The sequence below is a fragment of the Palaemon carinicauda genome, chromosome 23 (assembly GCF_036898095.1).
Source record: "Palaemon carinicauda isolate YSFRI2023 chromosome 23, ASM3689809v2, whole genome shotgun sequence".
Lineage (NCBI taxonomy): Eukaryota > Metazoa > Arthropoda > Malacostraca > Decapoda > Palaemonidae > Palaemon > Palaemon carinicauda.
In genome coordinates this window covers 54,331,733-54,339,232 of record NC_090747.1, presented here as the reverse complement: position 1 = coordinate 54,339,232, position 7,500 = coordinate 54,331,733, and positions in this window count along the sequence as shown.

Genomic DNA, 7,500 nt, shown 5'->3' with positions numbered 1-7,500 from the left:
ACGGAATTTTGTCTCTGTAAATGGATTCATACTCCCAAGGTTTTCATAAAAAAAAAACTATATGGTACTGTGGAATACCAAACACAGTTGCTGGAACGTTGGCTTTATTCAGCTTAAAGTTGTGGCAAGGTGTTGGCCAAGCGGTAGAGTGTTGGGGACTCAATGTTGCCAAGCAAGCATACAAACACCAGCAGTCACAGTTACCAATTCACACTACATTCACCCCCACTGAGAAGAAGAATATACAGTACAGTACACATCTGCATCATAACAAAACATGAATTCACTGATTTCACACCAACTGTAATTATTCTTACATCGCATTTGCATTACAAGGCTCACCTTATTGGCACTACAAATTTCATATTTATATTACAAAACTCATGAGTACTTATTTTATTTGATAACTGGGCTCATCTCACATAAAAAAACACATTGGTAACAATGGGCCCTATAACTACTAATTCATAATAAACACATTGACATAAGGACACTTACCATAAAAAACACATTGGTAACAATGGGCCTTATAACTACTAATTCATAATGAATACATTGACATAAGGACACTTACCACCCATACTACTCCCACTCATCTAGGACAAAATCTGAGAGATAGCCTGGAGGGCGCCTAGTGCGACTTGAGCGTTGAGGCGCCTCTGAGGTTGGCGTTTCTGTGGGTGTTCCTTTCGACGGTACCTTTCCCGGGGTGGGCGGTTCTGTGGTTTGTTGCGGTTCGGTTGCGGGCTCCCTCCCCTGGTCTTGTTTTGTATCCACTTGACTTCTTTCCGTTCTCTGGCTGGGGTCTCCAGGTGGGAGGGTGGGTCATTGATTAATGGGAGTCTTACCATTCTCTCGCATGTTGAAGATATGACGGCTTCCTTTATCGTGACAGGTGTTTGGACTGAATACTTTAGCTGCAGGAGCCAGGTGACGAGTCAACACAGTGGATTCCTTGCCGTCTTGGTGTGCAACACGAACCCATTGTGGGTTGACATGCTGGAGTCTAACTTCCTTGACCTCAGGTTGGTACTTGGATTTCCTAACCGTTTTCTTTAGAAGAGCTTGTTCATTTTCTGTCATCCACGATGGAGCCGCCTGCCCGTATGTTGCTTTCCTGGGGTGCAGGAACATGCGCTCATGCAGTGTTTGGTTCGTAGCGACACACAGAAGGGACCTCATACTGTGTAATGCTTGATCCAGGACAGCCTCCCACATTTCTATAGGGAGGGAGAGAGAAGCGAGAGCTAACCTTACGGTGCGCCACAAAGTTCCATTGGCTTTCTCGATCTGGCCATTGCCACGGGGGTTATACGCAGACGAGTAGCTTGTAGCCACTCCACGGTCATGAAGGAACTTTTGGTACTCTGACGACACAAAAGCAGGTCCCGTGTCTGAATGAATGTACTCGGGCAGGCCCCAAACTGAAAACGGAGTAGACAAACATTTAATGGTGGTACTCGCTGAGGTGTCTTCTGTTGCAAAGGCAAACGGAAATCTGCTGTACTCGTCGATTATGTTGAGAATGTATCTGTTCTTTGTGGTGGACGGCATCGGACCTTTGAAGTCGATAGCCAGACGCTCGAATGGCCTGGTAGCTTTTATCAATGTTCCTGTTTCTTTGGAGAACTTAGGTTTGATCTTAGCACAGGTTTGACAATTACGTATGACAGTCCGAGCTTCTTCAATGGTAAAGGGTAAGTTTCTCTGTCTTATGATGTGGGTCATCCTTCTGATTCCTGGATGGCACAGGTGCTCGTGAAGCTGAGTCAGCTCGTCTCCTTGAGTACAAGTAAGTGAAGCCACACATCCCGAGGCACGAGAGAGAGCATCTGCTACTTGCTTCTTTGATCCAGGTCTGTATGTGATGTCGAAGTTGAAACAACTCAGTTCCAGCCTCCACCGCATTATTTTTTCATTCTTGATTTTGCCATGGTTCTTGGCGTCAAACAAGAAACGCACCGATTGCTGATCAGTTATGAGTCTAAATTTACGTCCTAGCAGAAAGTGTCGCCATTTCTTGATGGCTTCTACGATAGCACATGCTTCGGGTTCCACTGCCGATTGTCGTTTCTCCTATTCTGAGAGCGAGCGAGAAAAGAAGGCCACTGGTTTTCCTTCTTGTGTCAATGAGGCTGCAACGGCGTCAGCAGAGGCGTCTGTTTCGACTACAAAAACTGCTTCGTCATCTATAGCAGCAAGTGAAGCTCGAGATATTTCATTCTTTAGTTCTTCGAGTGCTTGTTCTGCGGATTTTGCCATCGGGAAAGTTTTCACTCCGACTAAAGGTCGAATTTTCTGGGAGAAGTTCAGTACCCACTTCGCATAGTGGGATAAGAGTCCTCACGTTCTTTTGAGACTAGGGGTACTGTCCGGAGGGTTCATCTCCAGCAACGGACGCATTCTCTCCGGGTCAGGTAGGACTTGGTGATCATTCACTACATGGCCCAAAATTGAGATTGATGTTTGAGCATAAACACTTTTCTTGTCATTTATGGTAAGTCCATACTTCAATGCAGTTTCTTGAAAGCGTTTCAGATTTCTGTCGTGTTCTTCACGTATGTGACCGCAGACCGTGATGTCATCTATGTAGGCGAACGTACCCTCTAGTTGTTCCTTACCAATAATTTCGTCGAGAACTTGCTGAAAGCAGGTAGCCCCATTGGTTACTCCAAAAGGCAAACGCGTGAATTTGAACAGCCTTCCATCCTCTTCGAACGCCGTGAATTTCCGATCAGCCATGTTCAATGGTATTTGATGATATGCTGCCTTCAAGTCTATGGAGCTGAAGTAGCGGTAAGTAGAAATTTTCTCAATCATCTCGGTGATCCCTGGAACAGGATAAGCAATTAGGTTAGTGAATCTGTTTATGGTTTGAGAGTAATCTATGACCAATCTTTTCTTATCACACTGATCGACGACTACCACTTGAGCTCTCCACGAGCTGCGACTCGGTGTGATAATGCCCTCCTCTAGCAGCCTTTTTACTTCTTTCTTGATGAACTCGGAGTCCTCTTTGGAATACCTTCTGGATTTCACCTGTATCGGGTGACAGTTGACTGTCAGATTGTCGAAGAGGGCTGGCGGTTCAGTTTGAGCCGCTATCAGAGCACAAGGTGACTGGATGCTTATTTATAAAGGTGGTAGCATCCCAACAAAGTCTACGCTGACTTGCTTGTGTAACTGTAGGAAGTCATGTCCCAAAACAACTGGAGCCACGCAATCGTCCATCAAGTGCAGACAGAACTCAGGGTATATTCTTCCACTTACAGTTAAATCGTAATTGCAACACTTGTTAAGTTTCATTGTCTGTTTGGCATTAGCCATGGTTATGCTGCAGGCTGAAGAACGAGTCACTGAGTTCATAGCCCTAGCTACTTCAGCATCTATAAAGCTTTTAAATGCTCAAGTGTCGACCAGCCCGTCCAGGGCCTCCCCTCCATTCAGTTCTACAGGTAGGAGAGTTTTGTAAACACTTCGTAGTGCAGGGGAAGCTGCAGTCACAGCGGCCCCTGTTAAGGAAGCAGGGATGGACTGTGGGAGATTGTCTGGGACTATTCCAGCTACAAGATTAGAGTTAGTTGATTTACCATTATTGTTCCATCGTTTTCTTTGCAACTTGCAGACACGAGCATAATGACCTACCTTCTGACAATTGGAACACGAGGCTTTCCTGGCTGGGCGGTGGGCTCTGGGATGTAGGGATCCTCCACAAAAGAAGCACCTCTGACCGCTGACGGCGGCAGCACACTCACTTGGATTCAGGGAGTCACTCATTTCGATCGGAAAACTGTTGGGATCCATTTCGGGTTTTGCCTGATCATCTATCAATGCTGCCACTGTGGTATTGGTTTCACTTGCATAAGACGCTGAGCGCATTTAAAAGCATACTTTTTGTTTTACCCCATTTTCAATATCACCGTAACGAATAAGGTGTAGCATTTGTGCTTACGATCGTCATGGCACCGAAAACTGTTGTATTCTTACAAAATTAACAGTAGACAGAAAGGAAAATATATGTACTTTCCAGCGATATACTGCTGAATGTGTTTTCCTATTGTTTTGTTAGTCTTAGAAGTGTTTGAAGACCCAGACGTTTGCGCAAATGGCGATTTACGATTATCTCAGCCTAGTACCATTTTTTACCCCAACTACTAAATGCCAAACATTTAAATATCCCGAGGATCCGTTTAATAAAAAAAAAAAAAAAAAACGAAAAAATATCATTTACTGGATTGTCCAACACTGTTTTGAAGAAACAGCCTTTTGGTTCCCTTGGTATTAATTTACGAATCGATAGAGATTGTTAATGAATACACGTTCTTGGTACGAACATTAGGTTTTTCCCCAGAATAGGAGACCGAAATTAAAAGAATTATAGGTTTGGGATTCAGAGCTTTTAGTGAAGAATATGAGATTATATAAAGTAGACTTTATCTAAAAAGAAAAGTATCTAATCAGATGGTCCTACCACGAGTAAGTTATACATCCAAAACATGGAATCATGACTAGTAGTCCATGGGAAATAGCTTTTTAGGTCAAACAAGTTACAATATTTTGTTTTATTGCATGAACATGTTATATGGACTCTTAGGAACACCATATCCAAAATGGGACAAATTCGGCCATTTTGAAGTTGTGAAAATCACACTTTAAACGTTTTCGGAGGGTACATTTTTCTGTATTTTCCCGTTCTTCTCCAAAATGGTTCATCGTACGGGTAAGAGGTATAGGTACAAAAAAGATATAAAATTATATTCTACGCATGTTTGCCTCCTATGTATTTACCCCAAAATTGAAAGTTTTTGCGTAAACAAGCCCGGAATTGGAATACACACATTTTGGAGAAACTGAAAAAATTGAATTTTTACTCACATTTATCTAAATATCTCTTAAACTACTAACTTTATGGTAAAATGTCACAGAATTGCTCCTTGAGAGTGAATATTTTTCTTTATTTTGACGTATTTACTTTCCATTATATCTTGATATTTTGCAAAAGAAACACACACACAAATAGACACAATTTTAATTCATGCAAAACATGAAAATAGAAGGTTCAGTAAAACAAATTGCAATAGTTTATTCTATGCACGAATGTGTCATTTGGACTCTTTGGAACACCACAGTAAATAATATGACAAATTCGGCCATTCTGAATTTGAGTAATTCCATATTCAAATGGCAACCGTTCTCACTGTTTGAACTGACGTATCTTCTCAAATTTCCACTTTTTAACGCCTGCATGGCAGATGACAGAATATTCTGTTATCACGAAACAAAGACTTGACTGAATCCAGAAGGATGAGAGATTAGGGGGATACTTCAAAGATTTTCCAGTACCTAGAACAACATAGTCCTTTCACAGAAAATTAGTATTTGTACAACATTATTTCAGGATTATCCGTACCACAGTCAAATGCTCACCTTGCCAAAGATTTTGGGAACAATATAATCAAAATGATGGAAGACCAAAATGCAGCAAACTATACCTTCAGAAAGAAACACCAAATCAAGACAATGGGTCAGAAGATAGTAACAGATGGAGTTGAAGTGCAGGTACATCTTCAAGTTCTATTTCAGTGGTTACTTGTGATAGCCAGTAATGGTGAAATCAGCTTAGGTGAAATAGCCAGTAATGCTGAAATCAGCTTAGGTGAAATAGCCAGTAATGCTGAAATCAGCTTAGGTGAAATAGCCAGTAATGCTGAAATCAGCTTAGGTGAAATCATTAGGTTTGAGCTCTCTGTATACCCACCATCACTGTTCACAGGCAATGGACTTCCTCGAAGTGCCACCAAATCTCAGCTTGCAGATGCCATAGCAAAATCCATAGCAAAGCTGAGTCAATCCCTGATGCTGAATGTTCTGTTTTTGATGGTGGATCCTTGCTTCAACGCATCAAATGGACTGCAGGAGACACATATGAAGATATTGCATCTAAATATGTTGTTCTTATCAAGAGAAATACCTATCCTATTGTTGTCTTCGATGGATATAGCAATACTACATCGACAAAATATGTGACTCATCAAAAGAGTGCTACGGGCTTAAATGTTGCCTAAGATGTTCACCTGACACGCACTAAAGTCTTTACCTTTGGAACTAAGGAGGCATTGCTAGCAAACCATAAAAACAAACAGAGATTTATCAATTTTCTGTCTGAAACTCTGAAGGAGCGTGGTGTATCTACAAAGCATGCAGAGGGAGATGCAGATTTTTTTTTATAGTGCAAGAGCCAGTTAACATGGCAGTTAGCAAGGTAACATACGTTATAGCAGAGGATACTGACATTTTGGTTCTTCTCTGTCATCACATGAAGTCTACCAGTCAGCCCCTGTTCATGGTATCACAGAAATCCAATATGAAGCATCCCATTTGGAACATTGGAGAAATTAGGGCACGACTCGGTGGAGAATGCTGCAGGTGTTTGCCATTTATTATGCATGTTCTGTGTGGATGTGACACGACGTCATAGTTAAACAAAATAGGAAATGGAGCTTTACTGAAAAAACAAAGTTTTCTCTGCGAGTGTGCTGTGCCATTCTTGTCTCCCAGCTCAACTCACGAGGAAATAAAAATAGCAGGAGAACGAGCAATTATTCAGATGTAGAGCTCTAACAGTGATTGTGCAACTCTTGATGACCTGAGCAAGAAAAAGTTTCAGGGCAAAGTCATCAAGAGTTTGAGAAGTGTTGATGTGAAAGACCTGCCACCTACTAGTGATGCAGCAAAATATCACTCATCCCGGGTTTATTATCAAACACATTTCTGGCTAGGTACCAGTGATATTAAACCTGACGATTGGGGCTGGAAGAGAAATGGAAGAAACTTAATTCTTTGCATGATGGACAACAGCCCTGCGCCTGATGCCTTGCTGAGAGTAATCAGATGCAAATGCAAAGGCTTTTGTGACACTCAGCACTGCTCATGCCAACAACACTGGTTATATTGTACAGATTTTTGTGAGGAGTGTTAAACTAGCACTTGCGTTAACGTATTAATAAACGAAGACACTGAGCATGATTAATTTAGTTTGTGCATGTATTTTGAGCAAAAAAGGATTGCATTTTTTTTATTTCTGTTATTTTCAAACACCGTCAAGAGCTAATCAATAATTTGATGTTAGTCATTTTAGTTAATCTTGTAAGTATTACAACCATTGTAAAACCCAAGTAAATTGCAAAGGTAATTTTCTTCTTGAAATATTAAGTGCAGCCTTCATTTTAACCAGGGGCCCACAGAGGTCACGGGTGAAAACTGATGTCTGCAGCAAATTCCCGGAGACCATGCTTTTTTGAGTAATCTATATATATATATATATATATATATATATATATATATATATATATATATATATATATATATATATATATATATATATATATATATATATATATATATATATATAAGTGGAAATTTTAGAGGATACATCCATTCACACAATGAGAACGGCCGCCATTTTTAATACGGAGTTACGCACACTCAAAATGGCCAAAT